General features: G+C 45.3%; 1 protein-coding gene across 2 annotated transcripts in view; it reads right to left on the bottom strand.

Annotated features, from left to right (window-relative positions):
• Window positions 1-9,632, bottom strand: part of FAM83B (family with sequence similarity 83 member B) — a 240,414-nt gene extending 230,782 nt beyond the window's left edge. The window contains exons 1-2 of one of the 2 annotated variants that reach the window (XM_069235784.1): window positions 9,444-9,632; window positions 9,206-9,342 (exon numbers count right to left, since the gene is read on the bottom strand). The gene's annotated coding sequence lies outside the window, so the exon portion shown is untranslated. The remainder of the gene's footprint in view (window positions 1-9,205; window positions 9,343-9,443) is intronic. The other variant, XM_069235785.1, reaches the window with a different exon arrangement.
• Between the last annotated feature and the right edge of the window lie 5,563 nt (window positions 9,633-15,195).

The raw sequence follows: 15,195 nt of genomic DNA, 5'->3' as shown, positions 1-15,195 counted from the left end.
CATGTCTAGGATCATGGAATTGTCACCCCAATACCATTCTGGTATTGGGGTGACAATTCCATGCATCTCCGGGTCTCCAGCATAAAGCCTGGGTACTGCCAAACTAATTTTCTGGGGTCTCCACTGCAGCTACTGCTGCGGCCAACCCCTCAGACTGGTTTCTGCCCCCCTAGGGCCTGTGCAGCCTGGTCCCAGGAAGGCAGAACAAAGGATTTCCTCTGAGAGAGGGTGTTATACTCCCTCCCTTTGGAAATAGGTGTGAAGGGCCTGGGTAGAGTAGCCTCTCCTGGCCTCTGGAAATGCTTTGAAGGGCACAGATGGTGCCCTCTCTGCATAAGCCAGTCTACACTGGTTCAGGGATCCCCCCAGCCCTGCTCTGGCGCGAAACTGGACAAAGGAAAGGGGAGTGACCACTCCCCTGACCAGCATTTCCCAGGGGAGGAGCCCAGAGCTCCTCCAGTGTGTCCCAGACCTCTGCCATCTTGGATGCAGAGGTGTGAGGGCACAATGGACAGCTCTGAGTGGCCAGTGCCAGCAGGTGCCATCAGAGACCCCTCCTGATCGGTGCTTACCTTTCTCTGTAGCCAATCCTACTCTGTGGGCTATTTAGGATCTCTCCTGTGGGTATCTCACCAGATAACGAATGCAAGAGCTCACCAGAGTTCCTCTGCACTTCCCTGTTCGACTTCTGCCAAGGATCGACCGCTGACTGCTCCAGGATGCCTGCATAACCGCAACAAAGTAGCAAGAAGACTACCAGCAACATTGTAGCACCTCATCCTGCCGGCTTTCTCGACTGTTTCCTGGTGGTGCATGCTCTGAGGGCTGTCTGCCTTCACCCTGCACTGGAAGCCAAGAAGAAATCTCCCGTGGGTCGACTGAATCTTCCCCCTGCTAACGCAGGCACCAAACTTCTGCATCACCGGTCCTCTGGGTCCCCTCTCATCCTGACGAGCATGGTACCTGGAACACAGGAGCTGTGTCCAAGGGTCTTCAGTGACAGTCCAGTGGCCCTTCTGTGCAAATTTTGTGGAGGTAAGTCCTTGCCTCCCCACGCCAGACAGTAATCCTGTATACTGCGTGAACTGCAACTGCTCGGGCTTCTGTGCACTTTTGCAAGACTTCCTTTGTGCACAACCTAGCCCAGGTCCCTAGCACTCCGTCCTGCATTGCCCAACTCGCTGAGTTGGACTCCGACATCGTGGGAGCCTCCTTTGTGACTCTGAGTCGACCGCTGTCCTCAGATCTTTTAAGTGCCTGTTCAGGTGCTTCTGCGGGTGCTGCCTGCATCTGCATGGGCTCTCCGTGTTGCTGAGTGCCCCCTCTGTCTCCTCCTCCAAGGGGCGACCTCCTGGTCCTTCCTGGGCCCTAGCAGCACACAAAATCCTCAACCGCGACTCTTGCAGCTAGCAAGGCTTGTTTGCGGTCTTCCTGCGTGGAAACAACTCAGCATCCTCCAGCACACCATGGGACATCTTCTGACCGAAGGAGAAGTTCCTGGCACCTTCCGTTGTTGCACCGGAGGCAGCCCTTTTGCACCTTCATCTGGGGTCTAGTGGGCTCCTGCCCCCCCCGGACACTTGCGTGGCTCTTGGACTTGGTCCCCTTCCTTTACAGGTCCTCTGGTCCAGGAATCCGTCTTCAGTGTTTTGCAGTCAGTTGTTGTCCTTGCAGAATCCCCTATCTCGACTTGACTGTCTTTCTGGGGTAGTAGGGTAACTTTACTCCTACTTTTCAGGGTCTTGGGGTAGGGTATCTTGGACACTCTTAGTGTTTTTTTACACTCCCAGCGACCCTCTACACACTACACTAAGCCTGGGGTCCATTTGTGGTTCGCATTCCACTTTTGGAGTATATGTTTTTTGTTGCTTCTAGGCCTATTCCTCCCTATTGCATTCTATTGTGTTCTACATTGTTTGCACTACTTTTCTAACTGTTACTTACCTGATTTTGTTTTGTGTGCATATGTTTTGTGTATATTACTTACCTCCTAAGGGATATATCCTCTGAGATACTTTTGGCATATTGTCACTAAAATAAAGTACCTTTATTTTGAGTAACTCTGAGTATTGTGTTTTCTTATGATGTAGTGCTATATGATATAAGTGTTATAGTAGGAGCTTTGCATGTCTCCTAGTTCAGCCTAAGCTGCTCTGCTATAGCTACCTCTATCAGCCTAAGCTTCTAGAATACCTCTATTCTACTAATAAGGGATAACTGGGTGTGGCACAAGGTGTAAGTACCACAAGGTACCCACTATCAGCCAGGCCAGCCTCCTAGAACCATTATTTGGCCTAAAACTGTCTTGGTGCCCTTGAAGGTAAGGCTGATTGATGCAGATTGGTCAGCATGAATTACAGTGCACAGAATTAGTTTTTGATACGTAGGAATGTATGTAGCCCTAGAGCCAGGTCTAAATTGGAGCCTAAATATTGCCCTTGTTGTCTTGCTTAACGAAAGACCTCCCCTTAATGTATTGGGCTGCACCACTCTGTTTAAGATGATCACCATCTCCCACTTTCTCTACACATTAAAAATGTTACCCTTGTATTTACTGCAGCTTTGGCGGCACCAGTGGCAGGCCTAAATCCGGGCTTTTTGTGGCCTAACCAACCTCCCTTCATAGCATCCAGAAAATGTACTCAATCCATATGGGATGGGGCTGGGAATGGTGAACTATTGAGCGGCATAGTTGCTGGTGGTCAATGAGTGGCTGAGTGAGGACTTGGGGGGGTCAGGTATTTTGGCTAGAAGTGGCCAGGATGGGTCTGGACTGGATTGAAGGGTTGAGATATGGCAGTCCTATTCCACCTCATCTCCCCAAGCCCACAAGTGAGGTTCTTGGGACAAAATGTATGGCACTACAGTGGACTGGCTGGGATTGGCGGATTACCCTTGTGACCCACTCTGAATAGGCAGGTGGTCTCATCAGGGCACCTCCTTACAAGGGTTTGATAGTTGCAATGGGTTTAGGATCTCCACTGTGAGCTACGTCTAGCAGTTTAAGTCATATCAGGAAGAGTTTGGCCTGCAAAGGATCAGTTTTTTAGATGCCTACAGTTGTGCCACACCCTGGAGCAGCACTGATGTTCCCTGGGAAATTGTTCCTGAATATAGCCCACTGGAGTCCCAGATCCCTATGGGACCCCATTGCAGAGAAGGTGTTTTCATAAATTTACAAATCCCTTATAGCTCACTACCCAGACTTGTCTGGGACCCTCAAGGCATGATGGGAACACTGGGTGGGGCCCCTGGAGGTTTTAGATTGGAGGGATGCACGCATGGCACCTAGAGTTCAGATTGTCTCCTCATGGCTGCGGCTCTTCCTGCTCAATTATCTGCATACGAAATATAAAATGTCAGAGCGTCTTTGGCGCATGGGCTTACTGGAGTTTCCAGCATGTTGGCGCTGCTCGAGGACACATGCTCACTTCTATCATATGGTGTGGGAGTGTCCAGTGATTGCAAGATACTCGGTTAGGATCATTGAGGCCCTGTTTAGAGTACTGCAAAGGCCTATTGACAACCTTGCATTACACGTTCTGTTGGGAGTCCTGGAAGTGGTGTGCATCACCAATGGGAATAAAACTCTGGTGGAGTTTGGGTGGCACTGGCAAAAACAGATATTGCTAAATGGTAGAGGCTGTCCTCTCCTCCTCTGCTAGCTCCCAGGAATAAGGCAATGGATTGGTGATAAATGCAAATAAACGCTATATACAGGGTTACGGGATGCCCTAAAAAGATTGCCAACGTAGGGGAAAAGTGGTTGGAGTATCGTGAAATGCTTTGAAATGTATGTTCGGGTGGGATGTGATGGTGTACAATCATTGCTATTATTTTATTGTATTTCTGTGTCTGTGGAAATGTTGTGGGTAGTTGATTGATTCAAAAATCAATCAAATTCAGTTTAAAAAAAAAAAACTTCCTTAAAAAATCAAGCATGTATCTTAGCTATTTGTGAAGTAAATTTCCAACTTTTTAGATTTAAAAACATTTCAGTAGCGCCTGGGGTTCTGTACTTGCTGCAGCTTCCCAATATGCATACATCTTTACTGCAGATTAATTAAAATCAACACAATTATAAACAGAGCTGAGCGTGTCAAAAGCTTGCACGTAGTGCACACATGTGATGTCAGTTAAAATAGCAATACAAAGAGCTGCTTCAAAGTACATAATATATAAGAAAAAAACACAATTGATTACATCGCCCAGTGGTCCAGTGCACTAAAACGTTTCAGAGCATTATGAATAGTAAATAGCTGGTGAGCCCTGTAATGCGGGGCCTATCCTATAGATTGTTGTTAACTTTTGGGCCCGCAGTATCACAGACCAGTGACTTATGTTGTTAGCTTGGAAATAAACTTTACAAAAAGAGAACACATATTAAACTAAAAACAACAAACTAAAATAGTGCCATGAAGTGGCCTGCTATAGAGTTTGTAAGTTATGTTAAGGGACGCTTTCTGGCTGGTCAGTAAACCTATAATGTCATCATAAAACAAAGAAATAAGGAAAATGTGTAAACATAGAATACATATTTGAACAAAACAGCAGAAATGAAATAATACAGTAGTGATTTAAATCTAAAGTGCAGAGTAAAAGTATGCAAATTTGATTTAATAGGTCACAATGAGCTGTTGTTAGACGTATATAACCTTCCCTTGCCCCGCATATGCTCAGTTGCCCAAAAGAGCTCGGGGAGTTGTGTGACACAAAAATTGTGTTCCGAAGCCTGTGCATTAAACATTGTCCATGCAGGCTCAGTTAACATAATAGGAGCAGCTTTTTCACTATTTCTAAAAGTTTTGCAGCCCTGCAGGCGAGCTGAATGTTATGACTGTTTGAAAAGGGCCAAGACTGCAGACCGATGTGTACGACTGAAGAACAGTCTAGCCGTGCGTCTTTCCAGCCAGGAGAACTTTGTCTAATGACCAATAGTGCAGGCTAGAGGACTTTTTGCTATTTTTTTCAATAAAATAAACAATCTGAGAGCCCTGAACACGAGTCAACTTTAGAGTGGCTAGATTTCCAGTAGAATTCACACGTCTATTCACACCGCTGCATTGGAAAATAAAATGCAGATGTGCATTTGTCTATCCGAATGTTTTTCATACCCCAAAAGGAAAAAGAAATCCCAAAGGAGGAACCACTATCCTTGCCTCCCATCCTTTCTGGCGGTGTTATCTCCAGGTTTATCATCCCAGTTGTTGACAAGTGTAAATGGCTGCGTGCATATGGGATGGAAATGTTTGAAGTCTGTGGTGCTCAACTTTTAGGGGCGGACCACCCACACCCACTAACCCAACAACCATAAGGTCCTGGGCTAGTCCTGTGACATGAAGGTGTCCACTAAGTTTGCCATCAAAGCACAAACAGCCGACTACCATTCCTGTCATGGGTTTAGTACCTAGTGTGCTGGAGGCAGCATACCATATTTGTGAATCCACAGTTGTAGTCAGACCTTTTTGTGATATTGAAGTAGAGGCCAATTAGCCCACTTGTATAACATGAACATCTCAAGTGTATGTGGTGCATTGTGATCTGTCTGACACATACATTGTGTATATATGTGAGCCAGAGTCAAAGAGGAATTTGGGAATCATTTGAATATCCCTGGCCTGGTCTTGTGCGCAAGATGGAGTTGAGATTGTTTTACCAGAGAGTGGAAGTGTATTGTTGACATTACTGAAGCTAGAGAAAGGTGACTGAGACAATGGAGTAGAGAGAAAAGAAACAAGGCTGCATTACTAAATGGATTAGAACTTTTGCAGAGAAGGGCTGCTGATTAATCTCCCTATAGCACTGCCATTTGTTTCCTGGTTGGGGGTGAAGGCTAGGACTTCAGTCTCTTTTTCAAGGTAAAAGTGACCCCTTAGGTGGGACAAGCTTTTTTTTATTTCCCCTGTCCATGCTTCAGAATGGCTGATGCCAGCCAGGTGCAGAAAGATCACACCTCTTTGTACCTTTGTGATGGGTGCTTCAGGCTGGAGACTATCATGTTGTGCAGACCATCACTCTACACAAAGACTGCGTCTGGAGAGCATCCAGGAAAAAACATTGAGAGGAGAACAACCTCAAACCGGTTCTACAGTTACCGACAGCGTATACACCTCTGTCTGATTTAAGTACGTAAAAGTGGGGCACCATTTCCAAGTCCTCTCTGGCCAAGGAAAACAGTTCTACCCTGAGTATTGTTGTGCAAATAGAGCTGTGTCTGCCTGACAGGCAGTCTCCCAGAGGTGATAGGACATCGCCTGAGACTGGATTTCTTGCTGGAAGAGCCGTGTACCTGTTCTAGAGTCCCTGGGAGTCTGCATGCTGAGAGATGGGAGGGGCCTGACAAACTTGCAGAAGTAGCGGCCCAGGGGGAACCAGGTACAAAAAAGTCTCAGTGCTGGTGGGGTCTGAAGGAGGAAGGATGATAGGAGAGAGCTATTTGTGTGCCCCAGGTGCCCCATAGTTTTTATCTTCATTGTTCTTTCTGCCCCCTGAACCTAAGAATGTGGATAGTTTGGAATCAGTGTGTGTTGTATGTTGCAATTATAGGCCAGGTGACATGGATATAAGCGGTGATTCAGCAGCACTCTGCTGTGAGAATCTCTGACAGGGCGAGTGTGGAAGCGGCCCCTCCCTTTTGGTAAGTGTCTAACTAGAACTAGTTTGCCTCTAGGGACTGGATGACAGAAACTCATTAGAAGGTGTCACACGTGATTAATGCAGGAACATCAGAAAATAGGCCATGTACTGTGTGCCTGGATTAAGTCTTTCTGCACCTGGTTTATTCTTTTTTCAGAGGTGGAATGGAGTGCATTGGCTTGAAAGGAAATTTCTGTGTGTTTTTCATGTTCTATTATCGCTAATCACCTCTTTAAGTGGAATGAAAAGGGTGTTGCGGGTCTCTAAAAGCGTCGTGGCCAAAGAGGCCTGACTATGCGACCTTTCCGAAAGAAGTAGCCCCTTCAATTAAGGACATACCTTAAACCCTGTAAATGAAAACTTGTGTTTCACACAGCCTGTCACTTCACTAGCATTTGAGTGCCTTACTTTGAATTTTCTTTTAGTGCATCCAGACACATAAGCACTTCACTTTATTTTACTTTCGAACTGTTAATATTTAAATAACTTTCTGCCTCCTTCACACACTTTCACAAATACTCACAATTACAAGTGACATTGTCATTGCTCTGTGCGCCCTACAGAGGAGCCAGGCAGTGGATGAGCATGCATTCTGAGCATCTTTATGAAATACTGATAGGCACTGTAAGGACCGTGCACTGCCTTTAGCCTCAACTCCAGAGGTCTCAAATGTGGCCTGTTATGAACGCTCACCCACAAACTGAGCTCACACAGACACCTACAAAAGGCCCAGTTCACAGTATGCACGATAAAGAGTAACATAGTGCATGAAAAAAGTACAGAAAAAGCATCCTAGAAGGAAAAGCTACTCTTAAAAAAGTAAATTAAGTAAAACGTGTATGTAAACTGGTATTACCACACCGACATGGATTACATTGATAGTTTTTATCATCATTGTTCTTAAGATCTTGTTGTTGAGAAATTGATGTATTTTCTGTAAATTATATGAATACAAGGCCTGACAGGGACCCATTTCAAAGTCAATTTCTTAATTACTGCCGGGTCTGAGACCTAGAGCAACAAGGTCCACTTAAAGCCGAGTCACTTATGTACATGTGGACGTTCGTGTTGCTCACGATTTGGCAGTCAGCTTCGACCAAAGTTTGCCATCAGTACAACCTGTACACATTGGCGAAAACCTCAACTGGCCAAACTCATTCCTTACACATCACCAGATGCACTTACTTTGAAAGAAACCCTTTTTATTAGGCTGAGTTAATTGGTGTAATTAAGCAAAGAGGTGTGTTCCCTACTGAACAAAAATTAGACGCTTTGTGTGTTCGTCATAACATGATAACACATCCTGGTTTGACTTGATTTTCAACTGATGCTGTTTCTTTTTTTGTATGTTGCAGACAGTGCTTGAAATGCAAAAATAGAAGTGAAGGTACTCTGTACCAGAGAACCTGCTTGTTTCTGAGAAGTGCCTGTAAACTCCAATTAAAAAGATTATTTTTGTTCTTGAGAAGTGCGGGTACTCTCCCTCTCAAAATAAAAAAGTGCCGGTACTTAAAGCACTAGTTGCAGATATCATTATCTGAACCTGTTTGTCTGCCATGGAAAAACACAAAGATTTTAGTTGGCCCTCATAGGGTCACCAGGCTACATGGATCGTTGCTGAAAACGAATTTGACTACAAGCACGTACCATATTTGACACATAGCAAAGGCAAAGAGACTGCACGCCGGGCTCAGGCATCCTCTAACGCCGTGTACTATGTTCTGCATATCAGGTTAAGACATGGAAACAGAAACTGCCAAGAACGTGCATTACTTCTTTAATGAGAGGTGAGGGGTGCGAGAAAGCTGTTACACTGCTCAGTTTCGACCGGGACATGCCTCTTCTTAGGTAGCAGGAAGAGCTGCACAAAGGGCCACAGCTCGAGACAAAGCCCACGACAGAATCAAAAGTTCTTCTAGAATTCTGGTTCTGGGAACTTAATGCCCTACTGTACAAAAAGCCTCACCCTGTCACAGTGTCCTGCTGGGTTGCAGAAATGGCAATTAAGGGATCGCAAACATGACTACGCATGTTTAAGTAGCGTACTAACCTTCAGATATTTTGTCATGATCACAAAAATAGACCAAGGTTTGTTCGGTCAGGCACAATCGGCCAAATTCCACAGATGTTGGAAAACTGCCTTGTCTTAAAGCAAAATTTAAATCAAACTGAAATGAGCCAAGAGTACTCCTCCGCTTTAGTCTGTCTCCGGGCCTTTTGTGATTTTTGCAACATATCCAGTTAAACACAAGAGCGAAACAATACAAACAGTGGGACTGTTTAATAGCTGCCAACAGAATAAGTATTTAGTTTATAGTTTCACACAGCATCATGTCTTTGCTTCAAGGAGTGTGCACTAACGCAGGATGACGTTAACAAGTTTACCTAAAGCAACAGAAATAGCATGGTTCCCGTCCCAAAAAAACCTACTTTATGTTACTGCAAGATGCCATTGCATTATCGGATGCCCTCGTCTAGCTGCCCCAGTGGCCTCGTTGATTGCACGCTGACTCTGTCTGATATCTCCGCATCACAGTTAATCAGGATAAATAAAAAAATGTGTGCTCACCTAAGATTTCATAATTAAGCGCCCTCCAAAGTTTAAAAAGGTTGCATATGCGCTGCTTGTTTTCTGCCCTTCCCTGTAAACACTCCAGCAGCAAAGAAGATAAGATTTGCAAAGCGAGAACACGCAGCCCGGCTAGGCTGGAAAGAAAATAAGTGGGAGGGCTCAATGCAAAGTTAATCAACGTTTCTCCCAACCCCTCGGAAAACACCTAAAAGTTAACAGCAAGTTTAGCACTTACTCTGGCAGGTATTTACATCGGGACGTCTTCAGAAGAAGTCGCTCAAACTGGAGTTATTTCTTCAGCACGGGGGCAGAGTGAGCTGCTCTGTAAAACAGCGAGGCACAAAAGATCGCAGGTATTTCATGTCACTGGTAGGAGTGCAGTCTGCAGATGGGTGTGTAAACCAGTTGAAACATGTAAATAAGTGTCACACGAAACCCTCGGCTGCAAAATCATCTGTGCCGAACCTGTTTCAGCGGCAGCCCAGCCCTTCCGGAAAAAAACACTTACTCATCGACGTCTAGTGATTCTATTGGCGGCAGAACATTCAAAGGAGAAAAGTTTTCTTTACCTGAAATCAAAATAAGAAAGGCCGGTGCACTGCACCGCATCACTTGTGCGCCAGACGAAACTGCTTTCTAAGTTCAACATAGCTGTGGAAGTTTAAGGACCAGATCACTTTACTTTAAAAAAATATATATATTGCATCTCCTTTAAGGAAGCCACATGTGTTTAAAAGCACAGATTTTGCATCAGAATGTCTAACAGATAAACGCCATCTTTATACAAGAGCTCAGTGGGAGACTAAAAAAATAATAATCGGGAGAATTCGTTCCCCCATGGACTTCTATTGGAAGGAAGGCGCTTGCAGGCGAGTGACAGCTAAAATAAAGCCTTTTTTTGCTTAAAAAATCAAGCATCTTCCTCCTGAAGGTCCATGCGCATGAATGCCGAAATACACATTTTCAGTGACATAAATACACCTTAAATGGATTGAAGTAGGGCTCTTGCCATTTGCTGCAGAAATACATTTTTTTGAATACTTACTCACACAGGAAATATATTGATGTTAGAAGCAGCTAAGTCTTTGTATCGTGAGCTTCGGACCTGCATTACACAACATTCTCAGTGCCAAATAAATTGTACCGTCTACGTTGTGCTTTAAGGCCCCTGAGATTCCCAGGGCAGTATGAAAAACAGACGCCAGGAGACTAAACAGTCGTGTTTTCAGTGCCCTTCTCAACGAGAGAATCTGCCCATTTAGGTGGGTACGTGTAACCTTTCATTTCTGATTTGTACCTGCTCTCTGATCCCGCAATTACTTCATTTCTTTCAGCTAAACTGGCTAACGCTAACTTGTTACGAAACTTTTGTAATCTTTCGGTAGGTGGTTAAATGTGGTATTCTTTATTGTTCATTGCTGAAGAGAGCACACTCAGTAGGTGAGGCACCTCCAGGCGCCTGATCAGCAATAAACATAAACCTGTCTGATCCTGGGTGCAAACATGCACGTCCCTCTTTGCAACAAACAGTCTGGGTGCTGTTTTACAGTCTGCCTGCCTATTGCGGACTCAAGTGGGAGGCCCTATAGGCGTGGGTCCCTGGAGTTAACCGCATTTGCCACCCAATCCATCGTCAACTTTCTGCAGCTTATTTCTCTATTCAGGTGTTACACTGGTACTAATGAGGTGCAATTAATGCCCAGACAGTGTTAACAAGTTTTAAAATAAGAAAATAATCATGTAATACTATCAGAAAATGCTCCGCATAATTCCACATAATTTGCCTTTTTTGCCACATAATGTACGTAAACCTGCCAGATAATTTGGCCCTCCCCTGCCGCATAATTCCAATGCCTTGCCTATAACGTACATGCTAATATAATCAAGGTTATATTCGAAGTAGTCTAAAAGCTAGTGGGACTGCGAATATAGCTAGCTGGAGACCACCAACATACTAAATAGCATTTGAGATAGAATAGTATTAGCTTGCTTCAACATACTCTAATAGAGACAACAGGCGGAACAGACGTATTCCATTTTTATCTCCTACGAAAAGCTAGATAAAGAAGTTTACCAAGGACCCTGTCCAATGTTTCCACGTTTCACTAATTTAAAGCCCTTATGGCATTTTCAACAAAAGGAATGCAAACTAGCAGATTTGCTGCCAAAACTGCTGCTGGAGGCGAGGAGAAGGAGGGGATATTTTGGAACACGTACATAAAACGGCATGCGTGCAATAAGAAACAAAATTGAAAAGATATTAAGGTGTGCCTGTACAAAGTGCATAAATGAACTACGTAGAAATACAGGCAATGCAAGTTTTTGAAGCTTGAAACTGGTGGCCTCGAACACCTACCCACAATTTTACAGAGACAGCGATCAAAGCAAAGGAACCCTGACGCCCTATCACAAAAGTTTTTTGACTGGAGCTATTATATGCTCTTGCGGTACCTAAGGTTGTGCTTTGTGAAAACAACTTTTGGTTTAACACTGAAGCACGAAAGCAGTTTTGGTTAGATGGTAACATTTAACAAGAATATTTTTTGTTCTGTTGTGGTTCATTGTGGTTGTGATGTGGTGTTTTTCTGTGTTATGTTTTTGTGCTATACTATTGCTTTGACATGTGTTGTACCGTTTTTGTACTGTTGCATTCTGTTTTGGCTGTTTTATGCTTTGTTCTGTTGAGATATTTTGTTTTGTGTCATGGCTTTGAGCTGTGTTCTATTTACTTTAAAGATGTGAACACAGACTGCTACATTTCCTGTCAAAAGCAGCAACTTCATTTACAGTTTCAACGACAACCAACCATTTACACTTGCTCAAGCTCTGTGAGACACCTGCCACCTCAAAACTGTGGCAAAGACAGTGGCAGCCCAGTAGACTAAGCATTGGGTCTCCTCCTGCCATATATTTTAAGAGCATGGTGAGTGGCTGTCAAATGAACGAAGATCATCCTGAAGACACTTGCCATGTCAAGGGAGGCAGCCCAGCTCTATACATGGACCAATGTGCAGGTGCCGTGCAGCCATGGTTTACCAGCCTAATGCCCATATTTATACTTTTTTGAGCGCCGCATTTGCAGCATTTTTTGACGCAAAAACAGCACAAACGTATAAAATACAATTGTGGTCCATATTTATACTTGTTGACGCAAAACTGCGGCAACGCAGTTTTGCGTCAAAAATTTTACAGCTGGCTAGTGCCATTTATTTGCGCCGCTCGGGCCTCAAATTTATACTTTGACGCACAGCGGCGCAAACCACTGGTGTGAATCATTTTTTTTACTCAAACCAATGAGTCACGTAAAGAAAACTGACGTTAACGCCGCAAAACTGACTGTGAGCCGGTTTATGACGTCGCAAACCGGATACGCTCCTTTTTTGACGCAATTGCGTCACAAAGCAGCGCAAACACAGCAAAATGTGCTAAGGAGAGCCAAAATGGATCCCAGATGCTTGCACAGACCCCAGGAAGATGACAATAAACCAGGAGCCAGCCAGGAGGACCCACAGAACACCCAGGACAGGGAGGAAAAGAAAGTGTCACTTCAGTGCAGAGGAGCAGGAAATTCTGGTGAAAGAGGTGAAGGAACACCAGCACCAACTCTTTGTTGTCAGAGTTGCCAATCAGTAGGAAAGAGGCAATATGGCAACAAATTGTTGACAAGATAAACAGTGTGGCAGAAGTACAGAGAACAGTCATCGAGTGCAAGAAACGCTGGCATGACTGCAAGCGCAGGACCAAGGAAAAGATGGCCAGGAACAGGAAGGCAGCACTGCAGACTGGAGGTGGGAGTCCAGCACCGCAGGAGGCCCTGGACCACATGGAAAAGATGGTGGCAGCCATCATCCATCCCTGAGGAGATCGTCACATGGATTCAAGGACAGGACAGCGCAGACTACCATGAGACAACACAGATGCAGGGTAAGTCGCATGGGGAATTAAAATGCACAAATGTTAACTGCAAGCGGGGGGCATACCTACTACACAATGCATGGAAGTTATGATATTCAGGGAGTGGAATGGGTAAAGGGGCACAGCACGGGGGCATGGCCGTTCAGAGGAAACCTGGGGCACAGTGCTACACTACACCAACAACCTTTGCATGTGGGTATGCTGCCATGCCAAGGATGTGGGAAAGGTAAAGCCAGTCCAGGAGGGCAGGGTACAGCGTAAAGCTGGCCTGCTGTCACCCGACAGCTGGTATTCTCCCTACATGAACTAGGGCTCAATTAACAGTCTCAGGCCATATCTGCAAGTGGAACTTAACATTGACAGCAGTTGCCACTACCACCTCTGCTGTGTGTGCATGTCAAGAAGCTAATGGCAGTAACGTCCCCATGGATCAAACACACCCAAATTAGAGGGTTCAGGATGACAACTTTATCAATCCCCTGTAATCAATACAAATGTTCTAATCCTGTCAATTGTGATTGTCCATAGGTGCTAAAAACATTAGCCATTGTCATAAACATTATGAGGTACACAGCACTAATGTCATACCCATGCTGCAGATGTCAGGGTCCACCCTGTGCCTGGGTCACAGTAGCTCCAATGACACCATGCAACATCCCAAATGTCATACTACTCAGGCAACCGCATTGAGGGGGAGGACATATGTCACCAGCTACTGAAATTCACCCTCACAGTCACAAGAGGAAATGGAACACTGCTAGGACCATCAGTGCAATCCAATGTAGCACACATTCCCCAACATCAACATTACACACTACCAATGCTGACATATGTAGTGTGCCATGCCAATGCTATACATAGTATATGCTAGGTCTCCGCAACATGTAGCTGGATGTGAAATATCAGAGACTGGGGCAGTTCCAGATTGTGAAGTGTGGTGCTAGTGCCATCAGAACAACCACAGCCAGTGCAAGGCCTCACCATGAGAATGGAAGTAGATGTAGGGTTGATAGGACAAGAAGGTGGCAATTCACAATTTGGCCAGAACCAACACCTAGAGGATGTGATGCTGACAAGTCCCCAAACTAACCACATTACATGTGACATGCAGGTGGGGCATAGGCCATGGAAGAATGCAAATATGAAAGACAGGAGTAATGAACCAGAACCAAGATCACAATGTGCAACAAATAGGAAGGCAGGCACGTCACATTACAAAACCCACAACACAGACACACTAATTGTACCATATCTCATTGCAGAGGACGATGGCTCTCCTGGGGATATGCCTGTCCTGGACTTCCCTGATGACATGGATGACAAGCTGACAAAAATCAGCCAGCAGACCCTCCAAGATGTCCTTGGGACCCTCCAGACCCCACCTTCAGTCGCAAGGAGGACCACAGAAGTAGCAGCCATCACAGAGGACCCACCCACCACCCCAATTATATGACCTGCCAGCTCCAACCCAGCTGAGGACTCTGACGACACTGGCACCATCTTTGAGACAACTATAGTTGGAGTACAGCGGGAGCTGGCCACGGAGGTGCGGGTGGGGATGGAAAATATGGCAGCCAGCCTAGAGGGGGTGCGTTCATGCATGATGCCAACTGCAGGACAGGCAGCAGCCATGCAAGGGCGAACATCTATCTTGCATGAACTCAAAAAAAGTGTGAAGGAAATCAGCACAGCTGTTTTCGAGTTGACACCACACCTCCAACAACAATCCTGTCAAAGCGTGCACAAATGCAATATTGACCTCCTCAGGGCCGACCTGGCTGCCTACCACAGTGATGTGGCTGCTATACTTAAGAACCAGCAGCTTCTCCTTGCTGCAGTACTACCCTTAATAGCCCCACAGTTGGCAGCTACCGCGATGTCTGACTCCACATCTTCAAACACTGAGGTGTGTGTTGCCCCTTCACAATGACCACCACCAAGTGCAGAGGAGACAACACACACATCAGAAGATGAGGAATTGGAACAGATCACGTTCACCCGTAAGAGTACCCGGTAGCACTAGTCCCTGCCACATGGCCACCTAAAACCAAGGTCCTGTGCTTTGTAACATG

This window comes from Pleurodeles waltl, chromosome 5 (genome assembly GCF_031143425.1).
Source record: "Pleurodeles waltl isolate 20211129_DDA chromosome 5, aPleWal1.hap1.20221129, whole genome shotgun sequence".
Taxonomy (NCBI): domain Eukaryota; kingdom Metazoa; phylum Chordata; class Amphibia; order Caudata; family Salamandridae; genus Pleurodeles; species Pleurodeles waltl.
Note: the sequence above shows the minus strand (reverse complement) of the source record. Positions and strands in the feature narration are given on the sequence as shown.